The following is an 18,506-nucleotide window of genomic DNA, read 5'->3' as shown; positions in this document are numbered from 1 at the left end:
AGACTGGCAGGATAGAAGAACACGGTGGCCGTACATTGCGGCTGTTTAGTAATTTACACAAAGGGCCTAATTCTGACCCTCATTCCGAGTTGTTCGCTCGCAAGCTGCTTTTAGCAGCATTGCACACGCTAAGCCGCCGCCTACTGGGAGTGAATCTTAGCTAAGTAAAATTGCGAACGAAAGATTTGCAATATTGCGAAAAGACTTCTCTGTGCAGTTTCTGAGTAGCTCGAGACTTACTCTTCCAGTGCGATCAGTTCAGTGCTTGTCGTTCCTGGTTTGACGTCACAAACACACCCAGCGTTCGCCCAGACACTCCTCCGTTTCTCCAGCCACTCCCGCGTTTTTCCCAGAAACTGTAGCGTTTTTTCAAACACTCCCATAAAACGGCCTGTTTCCGCCCAGAAACACCCACTTCCTGTCAATCACATTACGATCACCAGAACGAAGAAAAAACCTTGTAATGCCGTGAGTAAAATACCTAACTGCATAGCAAATTTACTTGGCGCAGTCGCAGTGCGAACATTGCGCATGCGCAGTTAGCGGAAAATCGCTGCGATGCGAAGAAAATTACCGAGCGAACAACTCGGAATGACCACCTCTTAGTTGATCGCAGCAGCAATTTTGTTAGCAGTTGGGCAAAACCATGTGCACTACAGGAGGGGCAGATATAACATGTGCAGAGAGAGTTAGATATGGGTGGGGTGTATTCAAACTGAAATCTAAATTGCAGTGTAAAAATAAAGCAGCCAGTATTTACCCTGCACAGAAACAAAATAACCCACCCAAATCTAACTCTCTCTGCAAATGTTATATCTGCCCCCCTGCAGTGCACATGGTTTTGCCCAATTGCTAACAAACTTGCTGCTGCGATCAACTCAGAATTACCCCCAATGTACAGTAATAAATTCCAATTCACTATATCTTGTTGAGATGAATTTAGCCCCAAAATTTGCATAATACAGATAATACCATCTAGCATATTGGACAATACTGTTGGAAGATAACTGTTCTCTGTCTGTAGATGCAATAATTTTCCAGGAAAACTGGGCAACAAAACCCAGCAAAAGATAAGTGATTCAGCTGCTCAACCCAAGTTTTGATCATTGGAGTGTTACAGTGTTGTTTTGAAATGGAAAGTTTAGACGGGAACAGTCTGATTTTGAGGGATATTCTGTTTATGAAAAAAATAAATATCCCGCATTGTACAGATTATGACAGTAAGGGGTCTATTCATGAAGCAGTGAAAAGGGTGGCGAAGTGAGCCAGTGGAGAAGTTGCCCATGGCAACCAATCAGCATTGCACTAACATTAATAATTTGCATACTGTACAATTGTACGGAGCAGCTGATTGGTTGCCATGGGCAATCTAATCTTCTGTAATAACATATGAGCAGGGGTGTATTAAGGGGTCCGAGCGCCCCTGGCAAAGTAAAGGACTGGCGCCCCTCCCCCCCCATATTTGAAATAGGGAAGTGCCAAAAAAGTGTCGTGGCCACTCAATAGTACCCCAATTCAAATTACACCACAGTAGTGTGCCTTACTCACATTACACAGCACAGTAATGTACATTATTCACGTTATGCTACACAGTAGTACCCCTTAAACACATTATGCCACACAGTAGTGCCCATATATATATATATATATATATATATATATAGAAAACTAATATAAAGGGGCACTCACCAGAGATTTGCACTTAAAAAGCATTGAGTTTTATTGCATACTTATCAGAATAATGTTTCAAACAGATAATTCAATTTTCTTCGACGTTTCGATCCCTCAGGACCATCATCAGGAAATTACAACAAGCACAGCATATACAGCAAGTTACATCTGTTCATATGCGCCAGTACTGGTGCATATGAACAGATGTAACTTGCTGTATATGCTGTGCTTGTTGTAATTTCCTGATGATGGTCCTGAGGGATCGAAACGTCGAAGAAAACTGAATTATCTGTTTGAAACATTATTCTGATAAGTATGCATTAAAACTCAATGCTTTTTAAGTGCAAATCTCTGGTGAGTGCCCCTTTATATTAGTTTTCTATATGTTGGAGTCAGGATTTTCATGCTGGACCTCTCGGGAGTCACCCCAGTCGCTGATATATTGTGTCGGTGAGAGTGCGACCATATCTGGAAGTATATATATATATATATGGGAAGGCGTGCACACTCCTGGTTAAGTGGGCGTGGCCTCACAATTTTATATAATGATATCAAACTATAAATATATAATCACACCCCCTACACATGCGCACACACATAATTAGCAGCCTTACACACAATACCCACAGTAGTTCTCCTTACACATAATGTCCCCAGTGTAGTGTCAGATGCACATAATTGTCCCCCAGTATAGTGCCAGTTACACATATGCTCCCACAGTGCCAGATACACATATGCCCCCACCGAGCCATACACTCGTATGCCCCTGCAGTGCCAGACACTCATATGCCCCTACAGTGCCACACACTCGTATGCCCCCACAGTGCCACGCACTCGTATGTACCCACAGTGCCGGACACTCAAATGCCCCCACAGTGCCAGATACACGTATGCCCCCACAGTGTCAGATCCACATATGCCCCCACAGTGCCAGACACACATATGCCCCATGTTGATTTTACTATTAAAGGCAGCACTTTTAGGTAGATTCACTTTTAGAGGCGACAGCTATCCCCCCACCCCCGTGTAGTTCCTCAACAGCAGGGATGCCCATTAATGATCAAAGAATGCAGCAGCAGCAGCCACTGTAATTGGCGCCGGGGTCCAGCACCGCACCACAATACAGGCAAGAAACTCTACATAAACTACACCCCCCAGCAGCTGCTGCTGCATACTGTGAACATTACTGGGCATCCCTGCTGGTGAGGAATTACACGGTGGTGGGGGTATAGCTGCTGCCTCTAAAAGTTAATCTACATACTGTCCGCGGGTGGAACCACTGGACGGCGCCCCCCCCCCTTGGCTGGCGCCCCTGGCGAGTGCCATCCTGGCCAATAGGAAGATACACCCCTTCATATGAGTAACCTTTAAGCTCCTTTTTCGGCCCCTCCAGGTAGACTAACCCTTCTACTTATTGGGCCTTGATCTTGTTTTCTCCAGACCTTGGGGGTTAATCAGAGTTGTTAGCAAACCCAAAAAGTTAGGAATTGGGCAAAACCATGTTGCACAGCAGGTAGGACAGATGTAACGTGCAGAGAGAGTTAGATCTGTGTGGGTTATATTGTTTCTGTGCATGGTAAATACTACTACTACTAATAATAATAATAATAATTTTATTTAAATAGCGCTCTTTCTCCAATAGTACTCAAGGCGCTTAACAGATACATAGCATAATATGGTATAGAAAATAATGAAGTACAGAAAAGCTTTTCATAAAATACAGAAACATGTAGATACTAAAGGGACATTATGGGAATGCTTGAGTAAACAGGAAAGTCTTGAGTCTACTTTTGAAGGATTCTATAGTTGGGGCCTCTCGCACTGTGCGGGGAATTGAGTTCCATAGAGTCGGAGCCACATGACTAAAAGCTTGACCCCCAGATGAATTTTGGGAGATTCTAGGTACTGCTAAAAGTTTTTCATCTATAGATCACAATAATCGAGTGGGGCAGTATGGGGTCAGAAGCTGCTTCAGGTACCTTGGGCCCTGGTCATGTAGTGCTTTGAAACTCAGTAAGCCAATCTTGGTTAACAGCCTGGTAGCTGTGTTTTGCACCAGCTGTAAGTGGTGCAATTCTATTGCTGGGAGACCAAGGTAGAGGACATTACAGTAGTCTAATCGAGATGATACAAATGCATATATGACTTTTGGCACCTCATCTGAGGGAATTAAGTGCTTGATTCTGGCTATGTTCCTCAGGTGAAAGAATGAGGATTTGATTGTGGCTGATATCAGATGTTTAAGTGTCAAGCCACCATACAGGACAACGCCAAGATTCCGCACACAATCAGTGGTTTGTAATTCTGAATCCCCGAGTGTAAGTCCAGTTGGTTGGCTATGATGCAGTCTTGTCCTTTGATGTTGCGGTCCTATCACAAGGACCTCTGTTTTATCCGGGTTCAGTTGCTGGCTGCTTTATTTTTATACTGCAATTTAGATTTCAGTTTGGACACACCCCACCCAAATCTAACTCTCTCTGCACATGTTATAACTGCCCCCCCCCCCCCCCCTTCAGTATAACATGGTTTTGCCCATTAGTGTGCTTTTTTGTTTGCTAACAACTCTGAATAACCCACCTGTTCAGTATATTATATTTTATTATAAACACTCTTTTGCCTCGGTCAGGCCATTACCTTATCACCTGCAAGCTCTCTGCCATCACTGTAATTTATTTAAACTCTAACTATAGCAAGCCACCTCTGACCCATAAAAAGGCAAAGTTCTATAGCTATTCCACAATTTTCCACTTCTGCAGCAACAACTTCTATTTGCAGTTTCTTCCATCTCCAGTCTGGCTCTGCCAGGACTACATTTTACTCAAACAACCCTTCATCATTTGGCTCCAGCGACCCTTTTCTGTCAGTCTCTCCTGTGCACTCTAATGAAATGTGTTGCCTTCGAAGTCATTTGCAAAATAAAAATACATTGTTGAAAGTCTTCTTATCACTTCCTAAAATATATTACTATCACCCCTACCTAAATATGCTGGACACTCAATGAAATCCTCTTACATTTCTCACTTCCATTCAGGCTTCTAATGCCAACCGCCAGTATAATGTATTTAAATCTCTTGTATTCTCTGCCATGCCAACCCCTCCAACGACCATCCCTGCCCAATATTTTGCTTTCTACATTAAGGACACAACTTACAAAATCTGATATACAGAATTATGTTTTTTCCAGAGCAGCAACCTGCCCAGTTTCCTCCCCCACATCCTCTGTTGCCATCTCTTCATCTGATCTCACTAATTCAGATATACAGTGGGATGTAATGAGTCTGAGATCGCTGGAGGTGCGGGATGCCGGGCGATCTCAGACGTTTTTTTATAGGGGCAAACAGGGGCGTTTTAAGAAAAGAGGGGACCCGCCTGCAGCCTCCGTGGTGGGCCCCTCCTTTCCGGTAGCAAGTATACTTTGGCATACTGCCAGAGTCTACTGCACATGCGCAGGTCTCTGGGAACATGGCGCCTGCGCCTTGTTCCCGGGGACATCTCCAGTGCGCATGCTCAAATCACTCGGAAATTGCCACGGCGGACATTTTCAGAGTGATTTATGCCCGCACTAGAGGGCCGCCGCCGTGGGACTCCGGAATGATTAGTATATTTTATGGGTGCAGTGTGTGCGGTGTGGGCCCCCCTGGACCCAGGGGCCCGTGTGCACCGCACACACACTTCACCAATTATAAAAACGCCAATGGGGGCAAATACTTACAAGACAAAACCATGCCTTGTAAGTGATTGCCCCTGTAAAAAAAAAGTCTGAGATCGCCCGGCATCCCGCACCCCCAGGTGATCTCAGACATCCCGCCGATAGTATCTACTCCTCACACACTGATACTGGTCTACTTCACCCCAACCCCTCACAAATCAGTAATTCTCTGCCTGCTGTGTTTATCCATACCTTTACCGAAATCTGTAATCTATATCTCCACTGACACCTTCCCATCAGCCTTCATACATATATTTAGTATTCCTATCTTGCAAATAAATAAATAAATAATTCTTACCCAAATTCTCCGATTACTATCCCACTTCCTGTGAAGTAGTATGCTTCCTTTCCCCACATGGCCTGTTCAACCCTCATCAGTCAGGCTTTCATTCTCCTCACACCAGATTGTCTGCTCTGACTAGGGCCTAATTCAGATGTGGTTGTTTTTGCTGCTACTGTTGCTATCCTTTGCATACGCAATCACAACTACTGTATATGCTAATATGGGCAGAAGCTAGCTCCAACAGAGGGACTCCCACTGCTGTTGTATCATTTCTGTCCAATGGTGTACAAACAACTGCAGACAGGGCCAGTTCTTGTGGCTCCCAGTACGAACTTTTCCTTTGGCGCCCCCCGGCGCCCCCCCCCCCCCCATTCAAAACAGGGACAGTGCATGCCAAATAGGGGTGTAACTTAATGGGGAAGGTGCGTGGCCACAGAATAGTACCAATTCACATTACACCGCACAGTAGTGTCCATCAGTCCCATTACCACACAGTAGTACCCCTTGATATTCCAAAGTTCGCCTGTTGGTTCCAAAACCCCTATCCTGCTGCAAAACCTACAACAATCTGAAAACCCCCCTGAAAACCTGTCATGTTTTAAAAGCCTGCAGAAATCAACAGCAATTGTGAAGGCTTCTGTTTTAGTAAAAGATGTGAAAATGTGGTTCTATGTTACAACATTCTAGGGCATATATTTACTAAAGTGCACGTTTTTAGAAGTGATGTTGCCCATAGCAACCAGATTCTACTAATCTAGCCACTTCTACAAGAAAAATAAGATTTTACTCACCGGTAAATCTATTTCTCGTAGTCCGTAGTGGATGCTGGGCACTCCATAAGGACCATGGGGAATAGACGGGCTCCGCAGGAGACTGGGCACTCTAAAAGAAAGATTAGGTACTATCTGGTGTGCACTGGCTCCTCCCTCTATGCCCCTCCTCCAGACCTCAGTTAGTATACTGTGCCCGGAAGAGCTGACACAATAAAGAAGGATTTTGAATCCCGGGTAAGACTCATACCAGCCACACCAATCACACCGTATAACTCGTGATACTATACCCAGTTAACAGTATGAAATATAACTGAGCCTCTCAACAGATGGCTCAACAATAACCCTTTAGTTAGGCAATAACTATATACAAGTATTGCAGACAATCCGCACTTGGGATGGGCGCCCAGCATCCACTACGGACTACGAGAAATAGATTTACCGGTGAGTAAAATCTTATTTTCTCTGACGTCCTAGTGGATGCTGGGAACTCCGTAAGGACCATGGGGATTATACCAAAGCTCCCAAACGGGCGGGAGAGTGCGGATGACTCTGCAGCACCGAATGAGAGAACTCAAGGTCTTCCTCAGCCAGGGTATCAAATTTGTAGAATTTAGCAAACGTGTTTGCCCCTGACCAAGTTGCAGCTCGGCAAAGTTGTAAAGCCGAGACCCCTCGGGCAGCCGCCCAAGATGAGCCCACTTTCCTTGTGGAATGGGCTTTTACTGATTTAGGATGCGGCAATCCAGCCGCAGAATGCGCCAGCTGAACTGTGCTACAAATCCAGCGAGCAATAGTCTGATTAGAAGCAGGAGCACATAGTTTATTGGGTGCATACAGGATAAAAAGCGAGTCAGTTTTCCTGACTCCAGCCGTCCTGGAAACATAAATTTTCAAGGCCCTGACTACGTCCAGTAACTTGGAATCTTCCAAGTCCCTAGTAGCCGCAGGCACTACAATAGGTTGGTTCAAGTGAAAAGCTGATACCACCTTAGGGAGAAACTGGGGACGAGTCCTCAATTCTGCCCTATCCATATGGAAAATCAGATAAGGGCTTTTACATGACAAAGCCGCCAATTCTGACACACGCCTGGCCGAAGCCAAGGCCAATAACATGACCACTTTCCACGTGAGATATTTCAGATCCACAGTTTTAAGTGGCTCAAACCAATGTGATCTCAGGAAACTCAACACCACGTTGAGATCCCAAGGTGCCACAGGAGGCACAAAAGGGGGCTGAACATGTAGCACTCCCTTTACAAATGTCTGAACTTCAGGTAGTGAAGCCAGTTCTTTCTGGAAGAAAATCGACAGAGCCGAAATCTGGACCTTAATGGAACCCAATTTTAGGCCCATAGTCACTCCCGACTGTAGGAAGTGCAGAAAACGACCCAGCTGAAATTCCTCAGTAGGGGCCTTCCTGGCCTCACACCACGCAACATATTTTCGCCAAATACGGTGATAATGGTTTGCGGTTACTTCTTTCCTGGCTTTTATCAGCGTAGGAATGACTTCCTCCGGAATGCCCTTTTCCTTTAGGATCCGGAATTCAACCGCCATGCCGTCAAACACAGCCGCGGTAAGTCTTGGAACAGACAGGGCCCCTGCTGTTGCAGATCCTGTCTGAGCGGTAGAGGCCATGGGTCCTCTGATATCATTTCTTGAAGTTCTCGGTACCAAGCTCTTCTTGGCCAATCCGGAACCACGAGTATCGTTCTTACTCCTCGCCTTCTTATTATTCTCATTACCTTTGGTATGAGAGGCAGAGGAGGGAACACATAAACCGACTGGTACACCCACGGTGTCACTAGAGCGTCCACAGCTATCGCCTGAGGGTCCCTTGACCTGGCGCAATATCTCTTTAGCTTTTTGTTGAGGCGGGACGCCATCATGTCCAGCTGTGGCCTTTCCCAACGGTTTACCAACAGTTGGAAGACTTCTGGATGAAGTCCCCACTCTCCCGGGTATAGGTCGTGTCTGCTGAGGAAGTCTGCTTCCCAGTTGTCCACTCCCGGAATGAACACTGCTGACAGTGCTAAGACATGAATTTCCGCCCATCGGAGAATCCTTGTGGCTTCTGCCATCGCCATCCTGCTTCTTGTGCCGCCCTGTCGGTTTACATGGGCGACTGCCGTGATGTTGTCTGATTGGATAAGTACCGGTTGGTTTTGAAGCAGGGGCCTTGCCTGACTTAGGGCATTGTAAATGGCCCTCAGTTCCAGAATATTTATGTGTAGGGACGACTCCTGACTTGACCAAAGTCCTTGGAAATTTCTTCCCTGTGTGACTGCCCCCCAGCCTCGAAGGCTGGCATCCTTGGTCACCAGGACCCAGTCCTGTATGCCGAATCTGCGGCCCTCTAGAAGATGAGCACTCGGCAGCCACGACAGCAGAGACACCCTGGTCCTTGGAGACAGGGTTATCAGCCGATGCATCTGAAGATGCGATCCCGACCACTTGTCCAAGAGGTCCCACTGAAAGGTTCTTGCATGGAACCTGCCGAATGGAATTGCTTCGTATGAAGCTACCATTTTTCTGAGGACTCGTGTGCAGTGATGCACCGATACCTGTTTTGGTTTCAGGAGGTCTCTGACTAGAGATGACAGCTCCTTGGCTTTCTCCTGCGGGAGAAACACTTTTTTCTGTTCTGTGTCCAGAACCATCCCCAGGAACAGTAGGCGTGTGGAAGGAACCAGCTGTGACTTTGGAATGTTTAGAATCCATCCGTGCTGTTGTAGCACCTCCCGAGATAGTGCTACTCCGACCAACAACTGCTCCTTGGACCTCGCCTTTATAAGGAGATCGTCCAAGTACGGGATAATTAAAACTCCCTTTTTTCGAAGGAGTATCATCATTTCTGCCATTACCTTGGTAAACACCCTCGGTGCCGTGGACAGTCCAAACGGCAGTGTCTGGAATTGGTAATGGCAATCCTGTACCACAAATCTGAGGTACTCCTGGTGAGGATGGTAAATGGGGACATGCAGGTAAGCATCCTTGATGTCCAGGGATACAGCTTGTGAATTGCCTCTAGCACAGCCTCCCTGCCCGAGGGAGTTGTCGGCATGGCTGATTTGAGGAAACGGCGGGGGGGAGGCGCCTCGAATTCCAGCTTGTACCCCTGAGATACTACTTTTTCTGGGGTCGAAAGGACTGTACCTGATAATACGGCACTTTCTTAGGCTGTGAGGGGACATGGGGCAAAAATGCTGACTTCCCAGCTGTTGCTGTAGAAACTAGGTCTGAGAGACCATCCCCGAATAACTCCTCACCCTTATAAGGCAAAACTTCCATGTGCCTTTTCGAATCTGCATCCCCTGTCCACTGCCGAGTCCATAAGCCTCTCCTAGCAGAGATGGACAGAGCACTTATTTTAGATGCCAGTCGGCAGATCTCCCTCTGTGCATCTCTCATGTATAAGACTGAGTCTTTTATATGCTCTACGGTTAGCAGAATAGTGTCCCTGTCTAGGGTGTCAATATTTTCCGACAGGGAATCTGACCACGCAGCTGCAGCACTGCACATCCATGCTGAAGCAATCGCTGGTCTCAGTATAATGCCTGAGTGTGTATATACAGACTTCAGGATCGCCTCCTGCTTTCTATCAGCAGGCTCCTTTAGGGCGGCCGTATCCGGAGACGGTAGTGCCACCTTTTTTGACAAGCGTGTGAGCGCTTTATCCACCCTAGGGGGTGTTTCCCAACGTGACCTATCCTCTGGCGAGAAAGGGAACGCCATTAGTAACTTTTTAGAAATTACCAAGCCCACGCTTCTTCACACACTTCATTTAATTCTTCAGATGGGGGAAAAACTATTGGTAGTTTTTTCTCCCCAAACATAATACCCTTTTTTGAGGTACCTGGGTTTATATCAGAAATGTGTAATACCTCTTTCATTGCCTCAATCATGCAACGAATGGCCCTAGTGGACATTTAATTAGACTCTTCGTCGTCGACACTGGTATCAGTATCCGTGTCGACATCTGTGTCTGCCATCTGAGGTAGCAGGCGCTTTAGAGCCCCTGATGGCCTTTGAGTCGTCTGGGCAGGCATGAGCTGAGAAGCCGGCTGTCCCGCATTTGGCATGTCGTCAAATTTTTTATGTAAGGAGTCGACACTTGCACGTAATTCCTTCCATAAGTCCATCCACTCAGGTGTCTGCCCCGCAGGGGGTGATATCACATTTATAGGCATCTGCTCCGCCTCCACATAAGCCTCCTCATCAAACATGTCGACACAGCCGTACCGACACACCGCACACACACAGGGAATGCTCTGACAGAGGACAGGACCCCACAAAAAGCCCTTTGGGGAGACAGAGAGAGAGAGTATGCCAGCACACACCAGAGCGCTATATAATACAGGGACTAACTGAATTATATCCCCTTATAGCTGCTATAAATTATATACTGCGCCTAAATTTAGTGCCCCCCCTCTTTTTTTTACCCTTCTGTAGTGCAGACTGCAGGGGAGAGCCAGGTAGCTTCCTTCCAGCGGAGCTGTGAGGGAGAAATGGCGCCAGTGTGCTGAGGGAGATAGCTCCGCCCCTTTTTTGGCGGACTTTTCTCCCGCTTTTTTATGGAATCTGGCAGGGGTATTTATCACATATATAGCCTCTGGGGCTATATATTGTGATTATTTTGCCAGCCAAGGTCTAATTATTGCTGCTCAGGGCGCCCCCCCCCAGCGCCCTGCACCCATCAGTGACCGGAGTGTGAGGTGTACAAGAGGAGCAATGGCGCACAGCTGCAGTGCTGTGCGCTACCTTGGTGAAGACTGAAGTCTTCTGCCGACGATTTTTCCGGACCTCTTCTAGCTTCTGGCTCTGTAAGGGGGACGGCGGCGCGGCTCCGGGAACGAACATCAAGGACGGGTCCTGCGGTCGATCCCTCTGGAGCTAATGGTGTCCAGTAGCCTAAGAAGCCCAAGCTAGCTGCAAGCAGGTAGGTTCGCTTCTTCTCCCCTTAGTCCCTCGTTGCAGTGAGCCTGTTGCCAGCAGGTCTCACTGTAAAATAAAAAACCTAAAATATACTTTCTTTCTAGGAGCTCAGGAGAGCCCCTAGTGTGCATCCAGCTCAGCCGGGCACAGAAATCTAACTAAGGTCTGGAGGAGGGGCATAGAGGGAGGAGCCAGTGCACACCAGATAGTACCTAATCTTTCTTTTAGAGTGCCCAGTCTCCTGCGGAGCCCGTCTATTCCCCATGGTCCTTACGGAGTTCCCAGCATCCACTAGGACGTCAGAGAAATAGGGAACATCTCCACTTCTAAAAACCTTCCCTAGGGCTGGCCTGGTGCACATTGGGTCAGGGAGCTGAGGGAGAACACACAGAGTGGGCTGCTTACCTGCAGTGCTATAGTACGTCATGTACATAGTATCTAGAGATGAGCGGGTTCGGTTCCTCGGAATCCGAACCCGCCCGAACTTCATTTTTTTTTACACGGGGCCGAGCGACTCGGATCTTCCCGCCTTGCTCGGTTAACCCGAGCGCGCCCGAACGTCATCATCCCGCTGTCGGATTCTCGCGAGGCTCGGATTCTATCGCGAGACTCGGATTCTATATAAGGAGCCGCGCGTCGCCGCCATTTTCACACGTGCATTGAGATTCATAGGGAGAGGACGTGGCTGGCGTCCTCTCCGTTTATAGAGAAGAGAGTGAGACTAGAGTAGAGAGAGACACAGTAGTAATTTTGGGGAGCATTAGGAGGAGTACTACTACTTGCTGAAGTGATAGATAGATAGTGTGACTGTATAATGTATATCTGACTTGTGGGGGAGACACTGACAGTGGGGAGCAGTTAGAGTCTGAGAGCAGGACTCAGGAGTACATATAACGTACAGTGCACACTTTTGCTGCCAGAGTGCCACACTGCCATTGTGACCACACTAACCACCAGTATAATATATATTGTGATTGTCTGCTTAGGAGTACTACTTGCAAGTTGCTGATAGTGTGACCAGTGACCTGACCACCAGTTTAATAATCACCACCAGTTTAATATATATATATATATATATATATACATATATATATAATTGTATATAATATATATATAATATTGTATACCACCTACCCGTTTTTTTTTTTCTTTCTTCTTCTTTATACATACTACTATAGTAGCTTACTGTAGCAGTCTGCGGTGCTGCTGAGCTGACAGTGTCCAGCAGGTCCGTCATCAGTCATTACATAATAAATATATATACCTGTCCGGCTGCAGTACTAGTGATATTATATATATATATTAGAGATGAGCGGATTCGGTTTTACTCGGTTTTACTCGGTTCTCAAAACCGAATCTTATTGGCTCACGGATGTCACGTGTTTTGGATAGCCAATAAGATTCGGTTTTGAGAACCGAGTAAAACCGAGTAAAACCGAATCCGCTCATCTCTAATATATATATTGATTTCATCTCATTATCATCCAGTCTATATTAGCAGCAGACACAGTACGGTAGTCCACGGCTGTAGCTACCTCTGTGTCGGCAGTCGCTCGTCCATCCATAATTGTATACCACCTACCCGTGTTTTTTTTTTTTTCTTCTTTATACATACTACAATAGTAGCTTACTGTAGCAGTCTGCGGTGCTGCTGAGCTGACAGTGTCCAGCAGGTCCGTCATCAGTCATTACATAATAAATATATCTACCTGTCCGGCTGCAGTACTAGTGTGATATTATATATATATATATTGATTTCATCTCATTATCATCCAGTCTATATTAGCAGCAGACACAGTACGGTAGTCCACGGCTGTAGCTACCTCTGTGTCGGCAGTCGCTCGTCCATCCATAATTGTATACCACCTACCCGTGGTTTTTTTTTTTCTTTCTTCTTTATACATACTACTATAGTAGCTTACTGTAGCAGTCTGCGGTGCTGCTGAGCTGACAGTGTCCAGCAGGTCCGTCATCAGTCATTACATAATAAATATATCTACCTGTCCGGCTGCAGTACTAGTGTGATATTATATATATATATATATTGATTTCATCTCATTATCATCCAGTCTATATTAGCAGCAGACACAGTACGGTAGTCCACGGCTGTAGCTACCTCTGTGTCGGCAGTCGCTCGTCCATCCATAATTGTATACCACCTACCCGTGGTTTTTTTTTTTCTTTCTTCTTTATACATACTACTATAGTAGCTTACTGTAGCAGTCTGCGGTGCTGCTGAGCTGACAGTGTCCAGCAGGTCCGTCATCAGTCATTACATAATAAATATATCTACCTGTCCGGCTGCAGTACTAGTGTGATATTATATATATATATATATTGATTTCATCTCATTATCATCCAGTCTATATTAGCAGCAGACACAGTACGGTAGTCCACGGCTGTAGCTACCTCTGTGTCGGCAGTCGCTCGTCCATCCATAATTGTATACCACCTACCCGTGTTTTTTTTTTTTCTTTCTTCTTTATACATACTACTATAGTAGCTTACTGTAGCAGTCTGCGGTGCTGCTGAGCTGACAGTGTCCAGCAGGTCCGTCATCAGTCATTACATAATAAATATATATACCTGTCCGGCTGCAGTACTAGTGATATTATATATATATATATATTGATTTCATCTCATTATCATCCAGTCTATATTAGCAGCAGACACAGTACGGTAGTCCACGGCTGTAGCTACCTCTGTGTCGGCAGTCGCTCGTCCATCCATAAGTATACTAGTATCCATCCATCTCCATTGTTTACCTGAGGTGCCTTTTAGTTGTGCCTATTAAAATATGGAGAACAAAAATGTTGAGGTTCCAAAATTAGGGAAAGATCAAGATCCACTTCCACCTCGTGCTGAAGCTGCTGCCACTAGTCATGGCCGAGACGATGAAATGCCAGCAACGTCGTCTGCCAAGGCCGATGCCCAATGTCATAGTACAGAGCATGTAAAATCCAAAACACCAAATATCAGTAAAAAAAGGACTCCAAAATCTAAAATAAAATTGTCGGAGGAGAAGCGTAAACTTGCCAATATGCCATTTACCACACGGAGTGGCAAGGAACGGCTGAGGCCCTGGCCTATGTTCATGGCTAGTGGTTCAGCTTCACATGAGGATGGAAGCACTCAGCCTCTCGCTAGAAAAATGAAAAGACTCAAGCTGGCAAAAGCACCGCAAAGAACTGTGCGTTCTTCGAAATCCCAAATCCACAAGGAGAGTCCAATTGTGTCGGTTGCGATGCCTGACCTTCCCAACACTGGATGTGAAGAGCATGCGCCTTCCACCATTTGCACGCCCCCTGCAAGTGCTGGAAGGAGCACCCGCAGTCCAGTTCCTGATAGTCAGATTGAAGATGTCAGTGTTGAAGTACACCAGGATGAGGAGGATATGGGTGTTGCTGGCGCTGGGGAGGAAATTGACAAGGAGGATTCTGATGGTGAGGTGGTTTGTTTAAGTCAGGCACCCGGGGAGACACCTGTTGTCCGTGGGAGGAATATGGCCGTTGACATGCCTGGTGAAAATACCAAAAAAATCAGCTCTTCGGTGTGGAAGTATTTCAACAGAAATGCAGACAACATTTGTCAAGCTGTGTGTTGCCTTTGTCAAGCTGTAATAAGTAGGGGTAAGGACGTTAACCACCTCGGAACATCCTCCCTTATACGTCACCTGCAGCGCATTCATAATAAGTCAGTGACAAGTTCAAAAACTTTGGGCGACAGCGGAAGCAGTCCACTGACCAGTAAATCCCTTCCTCTTGTAACCAAGCTCACGCAAACCACCCCACCAACTCCCTCAGTGTCAATTTCCTCCTTCCCCAGGAATGCCAATAGTCCTGCAGGCCATGTCACTGGCAATTCTGACGATTCCTCTCCTGCCTGGGATTCCTCCGATGCATCCTTGCGTGTAACGCCTACTGCTGCTGGCGCTGCTGTTGTTGCTGCTGGGAGTCGATGGTCATCCCAGAGGGGAAATCGTAAGACCACTTTTACTACTTCCACCAAGCAATTGACTGTCCAACAGTCCTTTGCGAGGAAGATGAAATATCACAGCAGTCATCCTGCTGCAAAGCGGATAACTGAGACCTTGGCATCCTGGGTGGTGAGAAACGTGGTTCCGGTATCCATCATTACTGCAGAGCCAACTAGAGACTTGTTGGAGGTACTGTGTCCCCGGTACCAAATACCATCTAGGTTCCATTTCTCTAGGCAGGCGATACCGAAAATGTACACAGACCTCAGAAAAAGAGTCACCAGTGTCCTAAAAAATGCAGCTGTACCCAATGTCCACTTAACCACGGACATGTGGACAAGTGGAGCAGGGCAGGGTCAGGACTATATGACTGTGACAGCCCACTGGGTAGATGTATGGACTCCCGCCGCAAGAACAGCAGCGGCGGCACCAGTAGCAGCATCTCGCAAACGCCAACTCTTTCCTAGGCAGGCTACGCTTTGTATCACCGGTTTCCAGAATACGCACACAGCTGAAAACCTCTTACGGCAACTGAGGAAGATCATCGCGGAATGGCTTACCCCAATTGGACTCTCCTGTGGATTTGTGGCATCGGACAACGCCAGCAATATTGTGTGTGCATTAAATCTGGGCAAATTCCAGCACGTCCCATGTTTTGCACATACCTTGAATTTGGTGGTGCAGAATTTTTTTAAAAACGACAGGGGCGTGCAAGAGATGCTGTCGGTGGCCAGAAGAATTGCGGGACACTTTCGGCGTACAGGCACCACGTACAGAAGACAGGAGCAACACCAAAAACGCCTGAACCTGCCCTGCCATCATCTGAAGCAAGAAGTGGTAACGAGGTGGAATTCAACCCTATATATGCTTCAGAGGTTGGAGGAGCAGCAAAAGGCCATTCAAGCCTATACAATTGAGCACGATATAGGAGGTGGAATGCACCTGTCTCAAGCGCAGTGGAGAATGATTTCAACGTTGTGCAAGGTTCTGCTGCCCTTTGAACTTGCCACACGTGAAGTCAGTTCAGACACTGCCAGCCTGAGTCAGGTCATTCCCCTCATCAGGCTTTTGCAGAAGAAGCTGGAGACATTGAAGGAGGAGCTAACACGGAGCGATTCCGCTAGGCATGTGGGACTTGTGGATGGAGCCCTTAATTCGCTTAACAAGGATTCACGGGTGGTCAATCTGTTGAAATCAGAGCACTACATTTTGGCCACCGTGCTCGATCCTAGATTTAAAACCTACCTTGGATCTCTCTTTCCGGCAGACACAAGTCTGCTGGGGTTCAAAGACCTGCTGGTGAGAAAATTGTCAAGTCAAGCGGAACGCGACCTGTCAACATCTCCTCCTTCACATTCTCCCGCAACTGGGGGTGCGAGGAAAAGGCTCAGAATTCCGAGCCCACCCGCTGGCGGTGATGCAGGGCAGTCAGGAGCGACTGCTGATGCTGACATCTGGTCCGGACTGAAGGACCTGTCAACGATTACGGACATGTCGTCTACTGTCACTGCATATGATTCTCACCCCATTGAAAGAATGGTGGAGGATTATATGAGTGACCGCATCCAAGTAGGCACGTCACACAGTCCGTACTTATACTGGCAGGAAAAAGAGGCAATTTGGAGGCCCTTGCACAAACTGGCTTTATTCTACCTAAGTTGCCCTCCCACAAGTGTGTACTCCGAAAGAGTGTTTAGTGCCGCCGCTCACCTTGTCAGCAATCGGCATACGAGGTTACTTCCAGAAAATGTGGAGAAGATGATGTTCATTAAAATGAATTATAATCAATTCCTCCGTGGAGACATTGACCAGCAGCAATTGCCTCCACAAAGTACACAGGGAGCTGAGATGGTGGATTCCAGTGGGGACGAATTGATAATCTGTGAGGAGGGGGATGTACACGGTGATATATCGGAGGATGATGATGAGGTGGACATCTTGCCTCTGTAGAGCCAGTTTGTGCAAGGAGAGATTAATTGCTTCTTTTTTGGTGGGGGTCCAAACCAACCCGTCATTTCAGTCACAGTCGTGTGGCAGACCCTGTCACTGAAATGATGGGTTGGTTAAAGTGTGCATGTCCTGTTTATACAACATAAGGGTGGGTGGGAGGGCCCAAGGACAATTCCATCTTGCACCTCTTTTTTCTTTAATTTTTCTTTGCGTCATGTGCTGTTTGGGGAGTGTTTTTTGGAAGGGCCATCCTGCGTGACACTGCAGTGCCACTCCTAGATGGGCCCGGTGTTTGTGTCGGCCACTAGGGTCGCTTATCTTACTCACACAGCTACCTCATTGCGCCTCTTTTTTTCTTTGCGTCATGTGCTGTTTGGGGAGTGTTTTTTGGAAGGGCCATCCTGCGTGACACTGCAGTGCCACTCCTAGATGGGCCAGGTGTTTGTGTCGGCCACTAGGGTCGCTTATCTTACTCACACAGCTACCTCATTGCGCCTCTTTTTTTCTTTGCGTCATGTGCTGTTTGGGGAGTGTTTTTTGGAAGGGCCATCCTGCGTGACACTGCAGTGCCACTCCTAGATGGGCCCGGTGTTTGTGTCGGCCACTAGGGTCGCTTATCTTACTCACACAGCTACCTCATTGCGCCTCTTTTTTTCTTTGCGTCATGTGCTGTTTGGGGAGTGTTTTTTGGAAGGGCCATCCTGCGTGACACTGCAGTGCCACTCCTAGATGGGCCCGGTGTTTGTGTCGGCCACTAGGGTCGCTTATCTTACTCACACAGCTACCTCATTGCGCCTCTTTTTTTCTTTGCGTCATGTGCTGTTTGGGGAGTGTTTTTTGGAAGGGCCATCCTGCGTGACACTGCAGTGCCACTCCTAGATGGGCCAGGTGTTTGTGTCGGCCACTAGGGTCGCTTATCTTACTCACACAGCTACCTCATTGCGCCTCTTTTTTTCTTTGCGTCATGTGCAGTTTGGGGAGTGTTTTTTGGAAGGGCCATCCTGCGTGACACTGCAGTGCCACTCCTAGATGGGCCCGGTGTTTGTGTCGGCCACTAGGGTCGCTTATCTTACTCACACAGCTACCTCATTGCGCCTCTTTTTTCTTTGCGTCATGTGCTGTTTGGGGAGTGTTTTTTGGAAGGGCCATCCTGCGTGACACTGCAGTGCCACTCCTAGATGGGCCAGGTGTTTGTGTCGGCCACTAGGG

This window comes from Pseudophryne corroboree, chromosome 4 (genome assembly GCF_028390025.1).
Source record: "Pseudophryne corroboree isolate aPseCor3 chromosome 4, aPseCor3.hap2, whole genome shotgun sequence".
Lineage (NCBI taxonomy): Eukaryota > Metazoa > Chordata > Amphibia > Anura > Myobatrachidae > Pseudophryne > Pseudophryne corroboree.
This window is presented reverse-complemented; position numbering follows the sequence as displayed.